This window comes from Numenius arquata, chromosome 2 (genome assembly GCF_964106895.1).
Source record: "Numenius arquata chromosome 2, bNumArq3.hap1.1, whole genome shotgun sequence".
Classification (NCBI taxonomy): Eukaryota; Metazoa; Chordata; class Aves; order Charadriiformes; family Scolopacidae; genus Numenius; species Numenius arquata.
Genome location: NC_133577.1, coordinates 22181157 through 22204585, shown reverse-complemented (window position 1 = coordinate 22204585; position 23429 = coordinate 22181157).

Genomic DNA, 23429 nt, shown 5'->3' with positions numbered 1-23429 from the left:
TAGTCTGCCTTGTAACATGAACATCTACTCCCTTTGCAGTTCCTGCAACATTGCTGTGTTGTGTTAGTTACCCCAGGCACATTAAAAAAAAATATCCAAGTGTGCCTATGACTCTAATAACCGTCATGTCAGTTTTATTTGTTGCACAGAGGATAGGCTATAATAAACATAAAACAAAGAAATGAGGAAATCTTCATTACAGAATGCTTTTACTAGTGTCTTGTACTAATAAACACAGTTGTCTACTTGGAAAGATGCCTTCAATCTGTTGATTTATTAGATATTATCAGTGCTGCAAACGCCGGCTTCTCTGCTTTTGTAAGACAAGCAGCAGAAAGAGGGTTGCCTCACAGGAGAGCTATGTAAAATTGGCTTGGCTTTTTCTGTAAACACTGTTTTATGCCCATCACCTGGGAGATTATTCTGAGCAATCGAGAGGTTGTTGTCTCAGCCTTTCTGCTTGTTTCCACCAGGCCAGATCCTGATCCTGCTTGGACTGGTGGGAATCTTCAAGCTGACTTTGGTAGCATTAGAGCATGGCCAAAAGCCTTCAGGGGATTAATTGTGATGGGTCACCAGCTACCTCATGGTCACTGTGGACAAAACCTGTCCGTAAATCCAGGCTTGCTGTGGCAGTGCCTAGGCAAGCTCTGGGGAAGGTCCACAGCCTGTTTACATCCTGCCAGGTGGGGGAAAATACAACTGGGCAAAACCCAGCCAGCTGCAGTTCTGTTCTTTGTATGATAGCACTTGAACCCAAGGGTTTGTTCACCGACATGTGGAAAATCTGAATGTTTTCAATTTTCCTGATTGTTTTTTAAATCTAATCAGATTTTACTCTTGAAATCAGATAATGAGGCAGCTCTGGCAACCACTCCCTGGCTACATGATCACCAGAATGTGAGGAACAAGGCAGCGCTGCTTGCTGTGTGCGGCTGTGCACCACCGAGTGCCTGTCCCCTTGGTCTGGCAGCTCGGAGACATCTCTCCTTGAAGAAGACAGAGACCTTGCTTCAGTCACAGCTCCCTCTCCCTCACAGCTCTTGACCAGCTTCCTCGGGCTGCTTTCTACATACTTTTATACCTCTTTGCTTCAGAGGACGTGAGAACATCTGTGTATGCTGGTGTTGTGGGGTGTAAGAAGCAGAATTCCTGCAATTGCCCAGTGAGGACAGAGACTACTTGAGGTGATGCTCTCAAACTGCAGTAGCTCATATCAGGAAGGATCGTGCATTTTTGCTATCTCTTACAATTCTACTATAAATCTGAGGAAAACCACTGCTTTTCCAAGGACCTAGCTCTAGATGTTATGTCACAGTTGCAGAGAAAAGCAAAGATGCTGTGTCTCTTGAAACTTCAGAAGCCAATTGATAAAGAAGAAATCTGACAAAGACGGTTGCACCAACAGACACATGGACAAGTGTATGTTTGAGAGATCCTCGTTCTCCTTGCTGAGGATCATGTTAATTTACACTGATGTGTGGGCTTGGCCACAGAGTGGGCATGGGGGCTTGTTTTGTAGCTGCAGCAGAGCTGCTCCAGGCCTCTGTTTGGTGATGCCTCTAATTGCGCTGCTCTGATGATGCCACCACAGCTCCATGCTAAGACTGTGTTAGTGAGAATTAACGCTGTGGGCAGGAAGCCCAGCTGGATGCAGAGTGCTCCATCTCTCGTATTGACTCATTGACTTTCCCTTAAAAGCAGAAATAAGCAGCATTATTTCCTGTCCCTGTGGCTTTTTCTATAACTCTGATCTGGCAAATGTTATTCTTACCTGAAATCAGAGATTTAGTCAAGTGGGTTGGCCAGGTCTGTTGAAGCCATTGAGTACTGTGTGCTATGCACCATGGAAGAGCAGACCAGGGTTGGGACTCATGGTTATAGCCCCCCAAAAGTCTTTTTAAAATTGTCTTAAATTTTCATTCAAAAAACCTAAAACCGTAATATCTGACCTCAATTTTTCCATCTGAAGCTTGTGTAATGATTCCTCTGGTGCCATCAACACTTGATACTCACTCTCTCACTCCACCACACAGGGACGAGGTTCACTTTGGTGTGCCCAGACCCCACAGGTGAGTCTGCTCCTGAATACCGCCAGCCAAGGGGAGACTGAGGTTTCCATTCTATGGCAGCTCCACTGCAGCACCTGTTCCTACAGCAACAGAGCACCTCATAATCCTTTGCCCAAACTGTATTTTTGCAGCTGGATTTCATTGTGCTTAATCCTTCTCTCCTTGACAAATATTAATTGATGAAAGTTCTTCTTCCACAATCCCTAATACTCAGAGCTGATCCTGTTGAACCCTTGCCTGCTCCACTGTCCCCCCATGGACTGTGATGTTTGCTGTGTGCTGACTCCTGGGTTTGTAACACAAAACTGCTCCACCTTGGACCTTGCTTCTGTTTAACTCACAATTAATTTTGGTAATCAGAGTTAACCCTGGTTTTAACCTTACTGCAGCCTGAAGGACTTCTGAGATAGGAAGTATGAGGCAGTGGGTAGCAGTGTTTAAAGGTATGTTTAAATATAGTTTTTCATACCTGGGCAGTCCCAGAAAGACATATAGCAGGTGATAACCTTGGATGCCAAACATTCTGCTCTGCCGATTAAAGCACCCAGTACACTCGAGTGCCACACACACTCCTCTCCTCCCCTGATGACTGATCTGCAGAGAAATCAGGGAAGAAGGAACACAGTCCCATCCTTGGCCATTTATTTAAGCTGTGGTTATTGCTTACGGTGCCATTATATTTATATGCATTACCTGGCAGTTGACGTTTCTGTTTTGCATAGTATCACTAAGGAAAGGGATAGGAGAAAAGAGGAACACTGCATGAGATAATTACATGGGTCAAAGCCGTGCATGATGTGACCCACCCCAAACTCCCCCGCAGCATAACAGGCAATGTGGCCTACAGGGGACGCTGGTTCAGAGGTGCCGGGGTGGGTGACAGGATGCTGGGGTTCAGTTCCCAGGCCCGTCATTTTATGGCAGGTAACTTGTGGCAAATTACTTTAATATCTTTCTTGTGATGCCAGCGAAGAAAGAACTAAACAACAAAATACCACATTTTCTAGAGATCCAGCAACAAGAGAAATCATTGTGTAAGGGCTCATTACTATCACTGAATAAGGGATTCAACATAGTGTATTTAAGTTCATACACTTATACATTCAGGTATACAACTTTTTTTAGCATTGATCACAAGCAGGAACGTAAAGTGCATCTCCCTTGGGACACTTCTTTGTGCCTCGCTAATGATAGCTCTGCTGTAAGGGGTAATCACATTAAATGTTCAAGTAAGAGAAAAATGTTAAAGAGTCAGGCTACGAGATATAAGTTACTTCAAATAAACCACCCAAGTACATCTGTTTCCCTCCAAATGTTATTTTAAACTTTAGTGCTGGGTTTTCTGGCAGAGAAATTAAACTTCAGACGGACTTTGAACACCCAGATATTATTTTCTTTTTGTTTGCTGATCACGACCTTCTCTTATGGCAGCCTCAAGGAGTCTGAGGAGCTAGATTTTGCTCTGTTGTATCAAAGTAACTCTGTTGACTGCCGCAAGGTGACTGCTAGCTTATCTGTTACCTTACCTGCTCACACAGGTGTAGTGGGCTGCCCAAGTGGTCTGTCTGTCAGTTCCAGTAACATGGTTATGGACACAGTGTTCCCAGTCCTGCAACTCACCATCCTGCAAACAGCTGGAACAAGTCGAAATCAAGCAGGAGACAGTATTGTTACCATATGTATTCCTTATCTTGATTTACTTTTGTTGAGTAAGTTTTTAAAGGAGTTTTTAAGAACTCAAGTGCCATCAAGGATTCTAGCCAATTCCAGAAAAAACAAAGACTACAGGTAGGAAGTTATATTTTAAAGCAACATGTTTCAAATGATGGTTCTTTTCCCCACAGGCGTTTGAACATGATATATTTTTTCCTGTCTTTTTTTTTTTCCCCACTCTGAAAGCCAGGCTAAATACTACAGACAAAAGTGAAAAGGAATAGAAAGGGTATGCAGGCAAAATCATCTGAAAGCTTTTCTGTTTTGCAGACTGCTTCTTTTAGGACTGAGAGATAATGAAGTCTTGTGGGAAAAAAATTGTTTAGTGATTTACTGTCTGATGTGCCCTGTATCCGACAATTAACATAACTTGAGTGCAAATATAAAGATACCCAGTGGAGATGAGTTGAACACCTTTAGGATCTCTTACATAGGCCTAGATCTATGGATCCAACCAAGAACATATCTGTCAAAGCAGAAGAGCGTTAGGCTACACAAAAGAAACTTTTACCCAAGAGGAAGGTTGTCACACAACTTCAGAACCCATAGTCAGACTTGAAAAACACAATACATCTGTATGTCCTTCTGATGAACGGACAACATGACTCTGCTGACCCTGAAGACACATGCCAATTTTGAACTCATGGGATGTCAGTTTAATGACCCATTCACCAATTTCAGATACACTGTGATTGATCCACCCAGCATGGCTAGGACAAAACCTTTGCGTGGTGTTAACTTGGATGCAAGTTTCCTCTGGCACATTGGATGTGACTTTATGTGTCATCAGATACTTGCTCACAAGCTCTCCTTTAATTCCCAAAGCCAATGCATATCAGACAGGGCAGCTCCGGTGCTTGACAAGGGGATGGTGATACGTACGAGCAATTGGCTGGAGTGACTAGTGAAGAGTTCAGACACTTCAGATAGATCCTGTTGCCTTTGAGACCACCCTGAGTTTTGGGGCTGATGGAGCCAGGAGGGAGACCTCAGCTTTCCTCTGCTCCTCGTCCTTCACTCCCTCTAGGCATTGCAATGCAGTGGTTACCAAAGGATTTGACTCAGGGCTACCCACTGGTTTATCTGGTAATGAGTATGCTATGGATTAATGAGAGGTGGCTGGAGGCTGTCCCCCCTTCTAGTTTAGAACTCGAAATTAGTTTAGAAGTAGAACGTAATTGGAACTAGAGTTTACCTTATCAATGCTTATAAATCTCATCAATGTTTATAAACATCTAAAAGGCGGATGTCAAGAGGATGGGGCCAGACTCTTTTCAGTGGTGCCCAGCAACAGGTCAAGGGGCAACGGGTACAAATTGGAACACAGGAAATTCTATCTCAGTATGAGGAAAACCTTCTTTACTTTGAGAGTGACAGAGCACTGGAAAAGGCTGCCCAGAGATGTTGTGGAGTCTCCTTCTCTGGAGATATTCAAAACCCACCTGGAGCATCCAACCTGGTCTAGGTGATCCTGCTTTGGCAGGGTGGTTGGACTAGATGATCTCTGAAGGTCCCTTCCAACCCCTAACATTCTATAATTCTGTGACTGATTTGGGAAGTTGCCATTGCTGAACAAATGCATGTGCAGGGCTTTTGGGGACCTGCAGCCCTTGGGGTCTCTCCTAAACTTCCTCTGGCCCGGCTGGCTTCGAGCAGATGCCATCAGTGCTTGGCCCATAGGGCCAGCACTGACACTTCGCCCATCAGGACCCAGTGGTAAAACGCTCCTGGGGGAGGAGGCCTAATCCTGCTGCAGGTACACGCTGAGGGTGCTGCTGTACAAGCCTGCAGCATTATGGGTGCATTAGGTAGCATTGGGCATGTTATGGAAAGCCCTTTTCCTTCTTAAAACAGGTTGTTTTAGCCCTGCTTCCGGGTCTTGCAATAGCACTTATCAGGGATATACTTTTGGCGCCATGAATAAGGCAGGGTGTTGGGTGGGAGCACTCTCGCTGCCTGGCTGCAGTAAGACCACTCCAGCCCCCTCCCCACGGGTTGGTGGGGGAATTTGCCCCAAGGTGTCCCTGTGCCAGACCTTCCAAGTAAAGCCAGCAGCGCTTCCAACTGCTGTTTGCCTGCAGCTCCTGCAGTTAGGTAATTTACCGTCCCATTTTTAGGCTGTTTGGAGCAGGTACATACATCAAAGCAGGACGCCACCCATTTTCATTGTCTTCCTGCAAAGCTCATTTCAGTGGCCAACTACCACTGGCTTCAACATAAATATCCTTTGGTCCACTATAAATAGAAGTGTCAGTTTTAGAAACAGTCAGAAATGCTTCCTTCCATCCTTTGCCAACCTTTGTCTCCTATTTTTAAGCTATTTTTCCATTCCAGTCACTGTTTTATCTTCTCTTTAATGTCTCTGTACAAAAGCCATTAATCTCCTGTATGGAAAACTATCAAATGCTTCTGGAAAATCAAAATATTCTGCTACCCACTAAATTGCCCTTATCTGTCATGGTAGTGGTATCTTAAAAGAATTCCTAAAGAGTAGTTAAGCATGACATGATCCTCCTGTGCCTCAGCCTATGCAGGCTTCCTCTAATCAAGCTGGGGTTTGGTTGTCCTTCTCTTACCACATCCCTTGAAATGGCTCCCAAGCCGGAACAGACTCCCATCCCGGAACAGATGTCCAACTCACTGGCCGTTTTGCTTCCCAGATTGTCTCATTAGTCTATTTTATTTTATTTTCTTAAACAATAGCCGTCTTTGCCAATTCCCATTTCTCGCATAGCATTTCCCCCACCTTGGACCTCTTACAAATATGACTGCTTCCCTGATTCCTGTGCACACTCCCTCAGATACCATGGGGAGTGCAATACAGGATCACAATAGATTCCAGCCACTTGGTAAGTCCTGGGAACACTTCTGGACAGAGCTTTCTCTTTTACACTTATAAGTCTAATCTCAGACCTGAGCAGGCTCTTTTCTCCAACAGAGTTTAAAGCCTGCATTTCCCTTAGACCAGTTACCTGTCTCTTAATAACTTTGTGAAATAGCTAGTGATTGTTGGTCTTTCTTTTTTTAAATCAATAGGTTTTTGGAAAGTAAAGCCAACTTACAGCAGCTTCTTTGAACATTGTTTCAACAGTCCCACCTCCAACCAGAGGGTTGTCTGGAGGCCAGGGAGCAGGAATTGTTCTTCCATCCCTGGGACAACGAGATGCTGCAGGGAGCTGAAGGCCACAAGTAATTCTGTATCAGACAGAGACATTTTTTTAGATAGCTCTGTCTTGCTGCAAGAGGCCACGCCGGTTCCTTGGTGCCCAAGATTGGACTGTGTTGAACTGCTGCTCCATGTCAGAGTGTCCATCTGGGCATATCAAGAGGAGAAAGGCATCACTGGAGAACACTAACCCAGTCTAGTCTCATTAAAAGTGGGGGGTTTTCTAGATGATTAGCTCCAGGCTCCAAATACTGCTTGGTACTGACTAGATTCAGGTGTGATCTTCCCCTCCCACACATGCATATTGCTAACATCTGTTAATATTCTTCTGGTTCAGTTTCTCAGCCCAGGAAGCGCTAACCTTGACACACATATTTAATTTCAAGTGCAGCAAGATTGTTGATGGTAAAGCACTTACTGAGCCTGCTTGGATGAATACATAAGTTAATAGCTTTCTGTTGGACTCATGTATATGCATTATGTTAATGACAGCTTTTACATGAATTCCTGTAGGGAAACAGTGCACAGTCTATATTAATTTCTCGTCTCCATTTGAGTCTGCAAATTCACATATTAATTGATTAACAGCAGCCAGGAGGAATGAACAAGAACTTCAGGCCAGTTTTGGCCTGCGCGTAAAGGGCTTAATGGATCTCTGTCTGCAATGGACCCAGCCTTGACCTTACTGAAAGTAATGGTAGTGTTGTGCTTATTTCAACAGGATCTAATAGAGGCTCAATAGCTATACCTCAGCAACAGGAGATCTGAAGAATGTGAATACCTTGATCCCTCTGCTTCAAAATTAAAAATATTGATATCTACACCCAGAGCTGTTTGCCCAAAGCTCATTCAGAAGAAAAAAGCTACCATTCACAGTAACTGATGCAAAAAAAAAAAAAAAAGAGCAAAAGCAAGATAGGAACCTCCCCCTTTTAAAAACTAACCTGTACCCTCCCCACATGCTCAGCACACTGCTTTTAGGCACAGAAAACATGCACACTTAGACTGATGTGTAAGCAGCTTTAGAACTATTTTAATTTATACATATGTCCACATATACGTATTCTGCAGAAGCTTCCATGTAGGATCATTTTGATCGCAGTGAGAACTCAGCCCATCCTCAGCGCTCCCTTCTCCCAGGGGATTTGTACAGTGAAATTTTCCTGGTTAAAATGAGGCAGCCACTGGGTGAGGACTCTGCAGGTACGTCCAGGGAGGCCACGGACTGGCCCAGACTTGCCGTCTTAGAGGGGCAGAGATAGGGAGCAAGAAGACCGTGGAGGTCACGAGTGTCCTGACACTCCCTCCCTGCCTTTTTTTCCTTCTGAAGCTCCCAGATCTCTTCAGTAATCCCTGAAGGTTGTCCTACATAGTCCCCTTCTGGCTTGTTAGGATGAATTATGACCACTTTCTCCATTAAAACGCAGGGACAAAGCCTTGTGTGACAGTGAATCTGGTGCGGGGCTTCCATGGGGCTGCAGACCACTTGCTCTTGTGTCGGTGAGGACACCTTCTTCCACTTGGGCAAGTTAGAGCATCTTTCCTCTCCACCAGCACACTCCTACTCAAGAGCTCGAAGGCCACTGACAACAGGAAAAGGAGTCCCTTCTCCCACCTTTGTTCAGTGTGTCTTTAGTGAACTTTTGCTAAGAAAGTAAAATAATGATGTTGAAAGGTTTTTAACTAAGTCAACCTCTCACTCTCCTGCAGTTAAAAGCACTTCACTACTCAGATGCTTCTCCCAGCACTTCACAAATGAGGGTTGTTTTCTAGAAGAAAGGTTGTGTATGTAAGAATTGCGTTATAAATCATCTTTCTCATTACATGCCTAATAAACATGAGCAAATCTTAGGCAAAATGTTCTTAAAAATTTTAAAGTGGTCTGTAGACTATTACTGGGCTGTTCAGGGCTTGGGATTGGGTTTTTTAATGAGATGCTGTCTTTGTTTCATCTCTTCATTCCCAGCCAAAAACCTTATCAGGCAGAAGATTCAAAGTATTTTCTTCTGAGGTTGATGAGTTGTTAGCAAACACATAAGCCAACTTTTTCTTAAATACATAAATGCATCTAAGTGGTCTAGACATTTCCCCAGGTTTTTTAATTATTTCATTCACTTCTCGGTCACGCTTTGCTTTTAGTGTTGGGTAGGTTTTGCTTGATAGCTCTTTTAACAGACAGTTTTCAGTGAGCTGCGAGCATGGGACTTGGAGGATCGCACCGTGGTTAAACACTGGGCTATCATTTAGGTGGGCAGGGAACAAGGTTGCTCTGCTACATAGTTCCTCTTTGGCCTGGTTAAATCAGGTTAAAGGAGTTTGTCTAGGCTTGCAATGTCATGTGGGCTAAGACAGGCTGAGGATTTAACGTGTAGTAGAATTCCTGAAGGACCTCATATCTGAGTGTCCTGGTGGCAGACGAAGAGCCTGTGTCTAGCCTGAGCTAAACAGATGGCTGGAAAGCCCTCTGGCTGACGAAAAAGAGGGACACACACAAAGTAAATCAGGAACACCTCTAAGTTTCTCCGCTTCTTCAGTTCCCTTGGCCAATGAGGTGGATAATAATGATCCCTTTTTCTCCCATTCTTTGTGCTTCTTGTCCACATACACTGAAAATTCTTCTGGGGCAGAGACTGACCTTGCAAGGGGGCTTTGAACTCTGAACACGTGTTGGTCCCCAGGGCCAGAGAAGCGGCGGGCAACTCCAAGAAGCTACTGCTTTGTTTTGATACTGCTCTCAATTTTATTTTAAGGAAAAGCTACACATTATGTATTGCTAGTTGCCATATGATCTCCTCAGTGAGAGGACAGATGCACTCTTCACACATACAGCAGTGTGTAGGATTTCCAGACCTGCCTGCACCCACCTCCGGTGCAGGACGCGCTGGTGCAAGCCACTAGAGGTCTGAGAAGGCGGCCACGGCTGCAGAAAGGTGATCAGCAAACTCCCCACATTTACCAAGCCATTCCCCTCACGCAGGTCTCCAGCATTTGAAAGGCCCAGCTAAAAGTTTTCTTTCATCAATCAGTTTTCTGACACTATTTCTCTTGAGTCATCTTCTCCGATGAGTTAACACAGTCGTGCCGAAAACCTCTCCCCTTTTGCAGTGGCAGAGAGCTGAGTAGCTGCAAGCCAGTTCACAAGCCTTGGCTGAGTTATCAACTCGGTAGATGCCCAGAGAACTGCAGGCTTTTTAGGGTATTCATGGAATACACGTATGCGATTTCCCCAGCATCTGGGCAGGGGCGGTGGGCACTGCCTGTGCTAGGGGGAGTGCAGGGACGGGAAGGGCTGTGCTCAGGTCCCAGCAGGGTTGGCTTATCTCAGACAGACTTATTTCACACCATCTATGAATTCTCTGGTTTGTTTAGGCAGAGCGAAGGAGGAAAAGGAGGCTCCGTTGCCAAAGTAACCAAAACCAGGGGGAAACAAGGAAACACAAAATGCTGATTAATACGCCCCTTTCCAAGCTCTGCTGTAAGGTGATATCCAGTGACAGGGAACACACACACATCTCAGCACTTCCTCTATCTTGGAAGATGACAGGAAGGATGAGGCCATTTTGCTTTGAGGATGAGCTAAGTTAAGCCCTTGAAATGAAACAAAGACAATTTGTAGACCCCTGATAAAAGCCCTGTGTGTGGCGTAGAAACTTTCCACTGCAATCCAATGGCTTTGTTATAATCTTATCGCCTGCTGCTGACTTATCCAAACAGCTGCCTCCTACCTACTTATCTCTGTAGAGGGGTGGGGAAAATCGCAGTATATAACAAAGACCTGTGGACCACACACACACGCACTCAGAAAGTCCTGTGTGCACAGGACTCTGAATTTTCAGGGGCAGAAAATCTCTGATTATGAAATGCAGGATTTACCTTCAGCTTGTTCCTGCTCCTCCTGCTGCCGCTGCTATCAGTTATAGCACAAATGGGTGTTTACTTTCCACTAAGATTTTACCCAAGCAAATGAATCACTCTCCACCCAGCTGCTCATGGCACAGTTCCCACTCATCCGGCTTCCTGGGAGCAATTTGCTCCACGTTAAACTCTTCCCAGTGGAAGCACCTTTGAAATGCTCCTCCTTAACCAGCTGCTGTAGCGGAGAAGCTCACCTCAATGTTGAAAGCACAGCTCTGACTCCTTCACGCATAGAAGGAAATTAAATAATTGCCTCCACTTGGAAGACCTCAAGTCTGGAAAACGGTGAATTTTGAATGGAGTGGCAGCTCCTAGCCAGGCTGCCGTGCTGAAACACGTCGCAGCATGGATGCTTTGGGATGAAAGAGGCATCCAATGAGTTACTTGCTTTGGCCTTGCTTGGAGCAAACTCTGACCTCTCACATGGACATCCTGTCCAAGATCCAAGTGAGCACAGGGAATATGGCAGGCAGGAAGCCTATTTTATCTCACGGATCTGCAGGTTGCCTGCAGAGGTTGTGGAGTCTCTATCCTTGGAGATATTAAAAAAATTCATATCTGGACATGGTCCTGAGCAGCTGGGTCTAGGTGGCCCTGCTTGAGCAAGTTGATCAATTGTGTGACATCACTGTTGTTGTGGGAGCCTTTGGAAAATTTCCTTGGTGATAGAATGGCTTGAACTTTACTCCAGCAAATCCCCAGTGCTTAGAGATTTTTTGATGCAGCGCATAGTCCCTTCGAGTCGGCGTTGCATCTGTAGGTCATAAGAGAGTGCTGTACAGAGTTATGGTAAGCTGACACCCACAGCAAGCTGGATCAGGTGCCAGCAGCTCTCTGTTAGATACCAATCTTGAGCCCACTCCAACTCCATGGCACTCTTAGCAACTTGCAACTTGCTTGGCTTGGTGAAAGAAGTTTTCCTAATATCTAGCTGAAATATCCTCCATCTACTGCTTTTTTTCCAGGCCTTCTTGGTCTCCCACCTCCTGACATTAAGAAGTCGTGTTCCCTGTCCTCTTTGTGGGGTGATGGTGTCTTTCTGCCATGTATTATCTATCAAGTTCAGTCCTGTTCCTCTGCCTTCTCTGCCTTCTTTCCCAGCCTTACTCCTGGGGTCCCCTCTGGCAAACAGACTTGACTCCACTGCCCCAACACACAGCGCAAAATAGTTCCCTTATTTGAGACCTCATATTTTAAAACCACAAATCAGTTTCCAAACTCAGCTGTAAGTCTATAAACCCAGAGTGATTTTCCTTGGCCACTCAGGACTTACATGCACCAGGCAGAGGTCAGAAGAGGGGGCCCACAGGACTCACTTGTCGAAGGGAAGATTTTCAAGAATGCAGATATGGTCCAGCAAGGTCCAGTGCACCCCGAGATGCTGCTCTTGGTCCTGGGGGTCCAGTCCCCCAGCAGCCTACACAAGGTGTATCCCTCTCCCTGGAAGAATAAGTTGGCCCTGAGTGTTGGTTTTGTTGGGACAGCTGTACATAGCTAAGAGATTTTCAGCTCATTATTCTCTTAAACTTCCAAATTGAATTTTGCCCAGGCCAAATATAATTCACTGCTCAGAATCTGAGCATCACTTTATTCCTTCCTGAGCAAGGCACTTCACCGTCCTCCCTTTTTTAGCCCTTTCCCCTAAATCATCACAATCTCATTGTCAATAAGGAGAACACTGGAGCTTTTTGGTATTTTTCCATACAGGTCAGTTGTCTCCATCAGCAGAGTTTGCTTTATGAGAGACACAGACCTCTACAACATGCTGCTTAAACTTCAGTATTTATTGTGTATCTCTGATGTTTAAAATAACCAAAATCCCATGCTTTTTGTTTGGTTTTGTTAATTTGGGAGCAGATCCAGGTTCAGTTTAATCTAAAGGCAAAAGGCATTCTAAATTAAATGAGAACATTGGGCTGGATAACCGTAGCAGTTTCTTAGCATGCAATATGTATATTTTAAATATTAATTGTAACTTATAACAGATGAGGTACAGTTTCTACTAATTTGTACTGTGAATGGGTGAAAAACAAGCCTCAGAGGAGTCAGAGGCTCACTTGGTCATCTGCAGACAGAGATGTCAAATCTTGTGTTTTTTCTGAACGAGCTGTGGCTTTTTTATTGTTTTCCTAAGAAAGTGGCTCTACAGCCTCGAGGATCTCTGCTTTCTGACTCCTGTGCATTGGGAAGAAATGGTTGCAAATATGAAACCTGAGGGTTCAAATAGAAGGGGACAAATAAAAAGGACCTGGTATCCTGTTATCTTAAAGTCTCCTGATTATTGGCCCACTTGCAATAAGCAGCGCTGCAAAGGCTTATTCAAAATCTGGACTCTAATTAATCCTCTGTAGAAGTCTGCCATTGTGGGAGACGCAGCAGAAGAGCCCGACCCCCTTCAGCTGGAAAAGCAATGGTGAACCTTACAAGGAAGCCCTTTCTGGCTTCATTTCTGCATTCAGATTCAAGGGAGGAATACAGAGGATTTTTGGGCTGCCTGAAAATGAAGATGCTCTTTGAAATCTTTTGCAAACATTGCATTAAGATGTTTTTAAGAAAATTCCATGCCTATAAAATGAGTTTGAAAAAAATAAAAATGCACAAATGTTGAAACAGATTAGCAGAATTCAATAAGTTTAAAACTAAGAGATTTGAAACCACTCTAAAAACCTGCAAAATCTGATGGGAAAGAAGGATCTTCCCAGCAGGTGTTCTAGCCGTGCTGGACAATTCTGTGAAATGGAATTAACTCCTGACAGTGCTGTGCAAGAGGTGTTTTTCAAAAATAATAATTTTTCACTAACTGCAGTAGGACTATTTTATAAAATCAGCCTTGGTCTATTTAAATGCTCTCGTGCCAACACCTTTTTTCTTAACTAAAGCCAGTGTTTTCCTGATGACCGCCTTTTTAGTGAAGCTCTACAAAAGGTTTGAGATGAAACACAAATCCTTCTGAAGCCTGGCTGGTTTCGGATTTCCTTATGAGCTCGAAACAACCCAGATTCGTCCAAAAGTTCAGTAAGGGTTCGTGAACTTTCCTGGCCCAACTGGATTGATTTATGATTTTGTGTCACAGCTACACAAATCACGTGGCTTCAGTGTACGGCAAAACTCTGGCGAGCCTGAGCGCAGAGCCAAGCAAATCAGAACCACAGCCTCTCCCCTTCCACCCTCTCCTCTTCCCATAAAGGGCGGATGCTGACTGTACATCCCCAGCGGCTTTTTGGGCTGTCATCTAATAAAAGAATCGATCTTTAGAAAGCTTTAAGGCATCTAGTTGTGCTGACCTGTCAGGAAAACCATCCAATCTCACAGGGAATCGTCCAAAATTAAAAAAAGAACAAAGCAAAAAAACAGATGCTCAGAGTTAAGTATCTTAATTTTTATGTTGTTGACCAAGTAGCTGGGCTGATCTCCACACACAGCTGAGCGTGCAACAGCTCCTGGTTTTAATCAGTGCCGTTGTTTTGATGACCAAGTACAAAGAGGAAGAAACTTTATACTGGTGCTCCTTGGAAAATCCTGTCCCTCAGCTGCAGGCAGTGCTCGTGCCCGGCTGCGGGTGGAGGAGACAGCCTGAGGCTGCAGGCAGCCGGTGGCCTTGGTGCATGCGGTGACATGCAGGGACACACGGGGAGCCCAGGAAGTTGTGGAGGTGCAAGGGCAGTTTGGTGCCTTCCCCACCTCCCACCTTTGCGCTTCCCAGCCTCAAGTAACGAAGGGCCTGATCCAGCCAAAACATGCCAAAGGCAATGTCTGCATGGTCCCAGCTGGTGTGGAGCATCTCTCCACCCCTTATGGCCCTCTGCAACTTGCTCAGCATCTCAGGAGTGCCTTGGCCATGTCCAACAGCACTGCGGCGACCAACAGCCATCGCTCTCACGCTCTGGCCGTTCGCCTGCAGTTTTGGCTTTCCTGATCGGAAAGCAGAGCATGGAAACCCTATTCCACCCCAACTGCTCAGGATCTGGTAGCCACACGTGTTGTTAGGATACGGTGACAGGCTGTTATCCTGTCACAGGACACTGGGGCACGAGGCATGAGTCCCAGGCAGCACCAGGCCCTGCTGCTGCTTGTGCAGCTTTGAACCTAGAGGGAGCAATGGGTGACCCCTGCAGTAAGGAGGGATGTAAAGGATGTAAACATCCCAAAGAGGTGCAAACACGAGCAGTCTGGGCTTTCCCTTAGTGGCTAGCTTCTGCCCCTCTCCCGGAGTGGCTGGGCTAATGCTGTCCTTGTGGTGGTGGGGTCTGTGCCAGTCGCAGTCGCTTGCCACACTGCTGCCAGCTGGTGGGTGACAGCCAAGACAAACACTCTTCGTCAGAGCGTTACGTCTTAGCTCACGCTGCTGGTGAGCTGTCTCCAGCTCTGCGACTGCCTTGGGCATCTTGAAATCAGCTCTGCTGGGCTTTCCAGTGGAGATTTGGGATTGTTTTGTTGTCTTCCCCAGAAAAGAAAAAAAAAAAAAAAAAAAAAAAAGAAAAGCAGAAAATATTGATCCAAAAGAAAATGTTGACTTGAACCGCGCTGAGGTCAGGGTGTGATAAAAGCATTGTGTGCAGGGCTCCGTTTATCTGCAAAGCTAAGATTTTTAAGCAAGCCCTGGGGGAATGAAAGGACAGAGGATTTCTAGCACTGGTGCACTAGAAAATGCAGCTTGTGCTCCTGCATGTAAAATGCCTGAGCTGTGGGAGAAATCAGCATGTCCAGTGGGTACCAGGGCACTCTCCTGAGAGTTTGTTTTGTCCTTGTCAGGAGCCTGTCACCCTTACCTGCCAGGGCAGAGATGGGTGCTGGGTGAGGGGTGGTGGGAAGGCTGCGAGGAGGTGTTGAGGTGGAGGAGCCAGTTTCCCATGTTGGGAGTCAAGAGCAGAAAGCTCAGTGGAGGCCGGTGCTGCAGCAACAGACGTTGCAAGGATGGTGCATAAGCCACAGTGCCCAGTGAAACCAGCAGTAAAATGGCTATCGACTTCGGCGTCCCTCAGTCGCAGCCTAGGCACAAATCAGTGAGAGGGGGCAGAGCTCTCAGGCTCCTCCAGAGATATGCAAACTTGCATGCAGAGACACTGGTCTCTCCGCAGCGCCTTGGCACTCCCAGGAAGAACCGCTGCAGATTTTGGTGGCATCTGTGGAGATGCTGCTGCCTGGTCACGCCTGAGGATGGAGCAGCTCCTTCTTGCTCACCGGTGCTTCTGGCCAGGGGAGGAGGAGGAGGCAGAGGAGGGCTGTGGTCACTGTGTCAGCTCAGCGAGTGAGCAGAAGGCTTCAGCCCCCTGGGCTCCTGGGCCAAAACTTTTCCCTCCACTGAGAGCTTTGGATCCCCCCTCCTACATCAGATTAATGAGTAGAAAGGAATTTTTTAAGTATGTCCCTAGCTTGCTTCTGGTTTATCCTCTGGGTTTCCTCTCCTCTGATGGTACCACAATGCGGCTTCTGCCACGCTGCCAAACGTGGAGGAGAGTGGGCTCCAGCGTGCACAAACAGAAAGCGTGGTGTCTGTGGCAGCTGGCGGAGCAGCCATCTCAGGTTTCCTTTCATTTTAATGGTTCACATACCTCTCCCCACGTCTGTGTCTGATTTTCAGGGCACGACCTTGATTTTACATCAAACATTCCCTATGTCTCTCCTCATCCCACTGCTGTCTGGCTAGATTACCGATGCTAGAGCTGATCTTTCTATTAAAATGTTTGGCTTTTATTATTTTTCTAACCTAAAGCCCATCTAAAATGCAAAGCCTTGTTCATCCTTTCCTCAAGGGCTCCTGCACTTTGATTCCTCCTCCTCTCCACCACTGACAGACAGCTGTGAAGTGTGATGCATCTGCAGGGGCCGAAGCTGGAGGCAGATGCTACCCCCTGTATACTTACCAATACCATACCATAGGTAGCTGCTGTGATCCTCCTCGTGTTCATAAATCAGCTCATAAACACCCAACATCTGGAGTACCTCCTATGTCATTGGCAGCCGTTGAGAAATTAATACCACTGTTAAAGAAGTCCCACTGACAGTGCAGGTACATCCCCTCTCACTGGCACCTGAGTGCTGCTTGTGAACAGGAACGAGAAACTGCCTGGCCAGCGTTTTTCCAATTGAACAGTTGGCACTCAATGAGGATGAGGATCAGATAACTGGCATACACATGGTAAATGTGGGTCGGTTTGTTCCTAACACAGTTTTCAGCCTGATCCACACTCTAGAAGGCGAGGTCCTTTCATGCTATGCCTCACACCCCAGCATCCTTCCAAAGTCAGTAGGGGTGTGTTACTTTTCCCCTTTTCCAGTTTGGAAAATGACGCCCTGGTGATTGTTCATAGCAATATTGGAAAGCAACACTTCCTGAGAGCTCTCTCTCACCCCCTAACCCCAGGCCACCTTCCCCCTTATTAGTTCTCATTTGGGACTCTACAGACTCAGCCTGCCTCTGCTTCTGTGTGGCTGTTACCAGGTTGTGTAGCAGGGAGAGTTGTGCCCAGATGCACACTGCAACAGCATCCCTTTCTCCTGTGCTGTGCCTTGGGCTGCCCTTTGCCCCAGCCCAGTGATGGTGAATACTCGTGAGTTGTGAAATGCCCCAAGACCCTTTCGGGTGAAAGGCCCTGGGTGCTACCACTCCATGGGAAACTTTCCTCTAGTTAATTTACCCCCCAAGTACCTCCGGTGTGGAAGCTGTAAGTAATGAATAGAAGCCACATTTCAAGCCCCTGGATGTGACCAGCCCTCACAGGGTAAGTTTGGACTGTCCTTGCATTGTAATGACAACTGACACAAAGATCCAAGCTTTAGAGAAAATTTTGTGGCTAGGGTCAAGTAGCAGGGCTGTTTCCCCGGTAGGACTAAGAGCCCAGACAAGGTCCTGGACTTGTAGCCTGTAGGGACTCTAAACAGGAGCAAGCCTGGTTTTGAGCTCTGCTGAAAGAGGTGGGACATGCTATGAAAGATGAAACCTTCCCAGATGATACAGAGCATGGCTAAGAGAAGTCAAGCTGAAAATTTGGTGAGAAGACGTGTTCACAAAACAGCAACAAGCAAACCCAGAAACTTTAGAAAGCAAAGAATAGATATATACTTCCATTTCCATTTCATAACTATATGCAAAGCCGCTCAGTTAGATGCATAGGTGGGGGTTACAGCAGGCACCATACGTGCAGATGCAATAGGAAGGCAAGCTCCTGTGCACTTCCACAACCAAAATATAACCCATGTGGCCCTTATTCCCCGTGGTGCCTATGCGACCCTGCTCAGAGAAGTCTCCGCCACCAAAGCCCCACTGTGAACTCCCCGTGCTCTAACCCACGAGGTGACCTCAGTGAAGTGCAACCTGGTGCAGGCAAGACGTTCTGGGAAGATTCCCCTCCCTGCCCCTCAGGGCCCTCGCCTGCTGTCACAGCCCCTTACTAATTGGATACATCTGACCTACCGGTGTCTTTGAAAGTCCTCCAAGGATCTGTTTCAAGAAACACATTTGGTTTCACACTGAATTTACAGAGTGAAAGTTTTACCAGCTGGAGCGGTCTGAACCAAAGCTGGTCTTTCCACAAGGAACAAATCACATATTGGATCCAGATCCCTCAAGGTTTCAGCTTTCGTCTCCGCTTACTCTGCTCATTACCTTTCAGGGAGAAGAGAGTGGAAATTGTGAAGGTCTAAACCCCGCTCTCCGGGGAGGAAATTTATTCAAAGATCAACAAGCAACTATTCTGTTTTCTTGCCCTAAAGTCCTTGCTGGGCCTTGGACAGCTTTTCAATAAATTTCAAGCCAAAAGCAAATCACAATTAAATGAGATACTCCAAGTGTGAACAGCAAGGTGGCACCCAAAGAAGAACAAAACAAACCCTAAACATGTTTCAGGCTCTTCTAAAGCCCCCTGATGGCAGAAGGCTTTGCTCAGGGAAGGTGTCCTCCTTCACAGACCCTGAACAATTCCTAGAAGAGGCAAAGCCGTGGTGTGTCCCAGTTATTAGGCAGGAGAGCTGGGGCACAGGCAGGTGAGTGATTCGCTCAAGGAGACTTAGTAAGTGACAGAGCCAGCAACAAAATCTATGTCTCCCAAACCCAAGGACAACCCCTTATCTCTCTTATCATCCTTCTGTAGGCAGTGTTGTCGTGTGGGGATGGATATTTTCCATTTCAATTAACTGGGTCTTAGAAAAATGGAAAAGAGCAGTGTCTCTTGTGCCTAAACCCTCATCAGGGTGACATGAATGTCCCAGACAAGAAAACTCTGGCTTTCATTTTTGTGACTGAGCAACATCCTGCATAATTTGTGTTTTGCAATTTACGTATCTGAATGTTATATTTAAAAGGCAACTCTGATTACACATATTCAAACATCAGGAAACATTCAGATAATTGTCATGCCGATAAATAAATTCAATGAGTCCCTGTATGGGCCATAAAGATACACATTAAGAAAAATGAGTCCTTACAGCAGCATTAGCTCATTTCTAGATAGAGCTGGAGAAGCAGCTAATGATAATGGAGAAGAGTTTGACAAATATTTTTGTTCTGTACTTGAAAAGAAAAAGATGATATGTTGAGATGACATAAGGATGACAAAGTGCTCTCCAGTGCATCACTGAGAAGAATGGCAGACAACAGCTGTTAGGGATAAACAACTTTAAACTGCAAAGCCCAGATAACTTATACCCTGAAGTCCTTAAAGAGCTGTCTGGGAGATGTTTGGCCTGTTGGCATTCATTTTTAATAACCCCAGGGGTGCCAGCGAAGTTCCAGTGGACTGGAAAAGGTCTAAGTGTGTGCCAGTGTTTAAAAAAGGCAGGGTGGAAATATCTGACACCAATCCCAGACCAGACAACGGAGAAGATGACATGGCATTCGAGTACGACAAAAATAAAAGAGAGCAAGCCTTGGTGCCAGTTGACAGAGTTTCATGGAAAACAGGCCTCAATTTTCTGTTTTATAAATGTGACTGATAACAGTAGCTGCCTGGAGACGATGCCTGGGTGAGGCATCACTAGGCACCACACAGCACTTTTTGGGGAGAAGGAGTGTTTTGCAACAGTTCCAGACAACATGTGAAATGGTTGAGTGGCTGACAGACACTAGCGGAGGTGACACACATGGGAACACTTCTGGTAGGTCTCTGCAGGAACCTCCTCTGGGCCTGACACTTCACAGCATCTGACTGCAGTGATGCAGCCATTACGGCATGGCTGGGGGCTGCTCCTGGGCACATGCCCTCTCTCCAAGCTTTGTCCAGCTTATAAGGAAGGGGTGGAGGAGGAACACGAGGCCAAACATCATGGCACTGGGGAAAAACTGTCACTATAATTAAGCAAATCTGATCCAAACTTTGTTCAGTTGTACCCAGCCAGATTCTCCTTGTATTTTTCTCCCCCTGCCAGCTAAAACAAGAAATCAGTTGCATCTCATGTATATCTCGTGAAAGCCCTCGCAGTGCGGGTCTCACAGGTGGGGATGCAGGGAGAATGGCAGCACCTTTCCTGCCAAAAGCAGCAGCAGGGTCCCTCACTGCTCCTTAGGATGGCACAGGCAGTGCCACCAGCAGATACCGACCCTGCACCCACCGACATGGGGCTCACTTTGTAATGTGCTTTGCACCGCACACAGCAGCCTGGCTGCTCCCTGAGGCAGGACGGGTTTTGCCCTTGCAGCTGGAAAGAGATTGAGCTGCTGATCTGCTGGGGCTATTTTTGGTTACCATGTGGTGTTCAGTTAAACCCCTTCATCCCAGCAGTCCTCAAGCGAAGAGGTGTTGCTGGTAGCCATGGGCGGCATCATCCACAGGCCGAGGCTAACATTTGTTTTCATTTAAAAACAAACAAAATAAGGCACTGGTTTGAGAAGCTGGAGCGGTGAGGACACCAGGGGCTGACCTGCCAGATGGAAGCTCTGCATGACAGCAAGGATGCTCTCTGGCCGGGGCCAGCAGCCAGGCTTTCACCAGGGTTTGCACTCCCCCTGCTCACAGCCAAGCTGTGCATCGTCCCAGTCTAATGGCACGCACGGAAATCATGCAGCACTGGCAAGGCTCGAAGCCCCAGCATCTGGAGGAGCTTGGATGAAGGCGTTGCTGCCTGGTCCAAGTCCTGCTTGCAAATGATGAAGTATCCAGGAGGCAACCAGGCAGGATTCAGGGGATCAGGCAGTAGGTGATTAATAGGCCATTACCAAAAAGTTCTGGTGCCATGGACTGCAAGCTGGAAGGGAGGGAGGGTGCTTGCCTGGTGCAGGTCAAATATTCTGATTTCAGGAAATAAACATTCACACATGGTTACTTTTGAATATCCCCCACTGCAGTGCTGCTAACGCAGATGTACCACTGCATGGAGGGCCAAGACCAAAAAAAGAGCCACAGCCAAAAGGATCATGGTCCATAGGGGAGAAAAGGCTGAGATAAAACTGACTGCTCAGTTTTGTCTATGCTGAAAGGCCTGTAATTCAACTGTCCATTCCTCCTCACAGAAAAGCTGTCCATTTAGTGACAGCACACGGTGATGTCTGTTTTCTTGTCCTTTACACTGAACTGATTTTGCTGCATCAGAGAGAAGCTTTTGAATCCAACCGCAGTTAGAGTGTATTGGTGTGAATAACATATGAGCTCTTCTGCTATGTAGCTTAAACAATAGAAAGTTGTTTTTTTTAATTTTGGAAGAAAACATCCTTTCATTCCATTTATGAACATACCATGTTAGTGTTCCTGGGAGCGATGAGAGGATTTTGTCTGGTGCATTACTGAAACTCTGCCGCGTTTATTAATATTTCCAGATCAAGCTAAGCCCTGTGCACATCATTACACAGGCAAACAATAAACAATCATATATTTAGCAAATTCGACATCCACTGCAAAAGACTGGTTATTGTATTGCAGGATTAGCTACACATTCACAGCTCAGCAATATCAAGCCCCATGCAAAAGCCCCGGAGACTCCCTGGGCGCCGCTCTATTACCCTGCCGGGCAGATAAACGTGTGCAGGGGAAATCGGTGTAAAGCATTGTGTGAACATGAAAGGAGAGGAAGAAAATGAACTGCTTGTCATGCCCCAGAATAGGAAGGACCCAAGTAATCAGTGCATCCCACCTGCCCCTGACATCCCAGGGTGCTCATTGAGATTCAGAGGGAAGCACAGCACCATGCTGCGGGATGCGGGCACCACGGTTCAGGGATGGGCAGCTCTGAGCAAGCACCTGCTTCCCCTGGGATCGGATCCAGCCAGCGCCCGCTGCCACCACCACCAAGACAGAAAAGCCCCTTCATGACACCAGATGATGTCATCTGTGGGAGAAGAAGGGAACATTCAAGCACAGGCTCTGCATCAGCAACAAACCTATTAAAAATCCTGCCCAGAGCAAAGCCTGGGATTTTAGCATGCCACCCTCACTTTCTTACAACCCCTGAGCTGAAGCTGCGCATGAAGGGAAGGGCAGGAATTGCTACCCTCAGATTTCAGAAGGGCATTTTTTTCCCCAAAAAATTCTCCTTTCAGCTATGAGGACCCTGCAGAGGCACATTGCAATATAATAGGATATTCCTGATCCACTGGTTGCACCAGTTGAAACCTAGGACAAGCGGATCAAAGCCATTGCCACGATTGCCCATGGACAGTGCCAGAGTCCTAACACTGATCTCTAGGAAAAATCCCCTCGCGGCACCCTGTGAATGACATTCTCATGCTGTCCCCACACTGCCCAGTGGGCTCACAGTGCCATGGGCCATTTTGGGGAGCAGTTTGTTCCCTGCCAGTCTGCTGGCAGAAGTCATGGAGGGGCTGTCAGATCCAGGACTGGCTCAAGCCATCATCGCTAGTCTGCCTGTTCCTGTGATTATTAAATTACATGTCTATTATGCACATGATAAAAATTCTTCTACCGATGGGAAAATATGTGTTTGGGCAGTAAATTTTATTTGGAATCAAGCAGATTAACCAGATAATTGGAAACACCTCTTTCAAGTGGCTTTCTGCTCTTCTCAATAGGACATTATTACCATTATTACAACGGCATTATTACCATTTAGCATGCCTAGCAAAGGCCAGCAATTTCATTCAGCTTTTTTTAATGTGCATACCCCTTCGCATTTCCCAGTGAGATGTGCAGAAACCAGTTTGAGAGTCTTCAAAAACAACACCTTCCTGAAGCAACTTAACCAGGAGTTTGCTGTAGATTCTCACCAATCTAGCAAGTATTGCACCCAAACATGGCTGCTTTTGGGAGGGTAGCAAACAGTTTGCAAGCTGTGGTGGAGAGGGAGGTAAGGCACAGCTTGTCATGCACAGGAGAGATGGGTGGACTTGGCACAGCACAGATCCCAAACCTGACCTCCAAATGCTGAAGCTCTGGAGCCGTGAAGCTCTATTACCCTCTCATCTCAGAATAAGCACATCTATCCAGTGAGCTCTTCAGCAGATGCCCTTAGACCAACTTTAAGGGGCATTTTAAAGGAGCACAGGACATCAGCTACTATTTCAAAGCTTTCTGCTATTTCCCTGTACGATCTCTAGCCCCTTTGGAGACTGTGAGTCCTAATTCAATAGAGGCTGTAATCTGCAATTTCCCTTTCTGCAAATAGCATTTACCTCTACG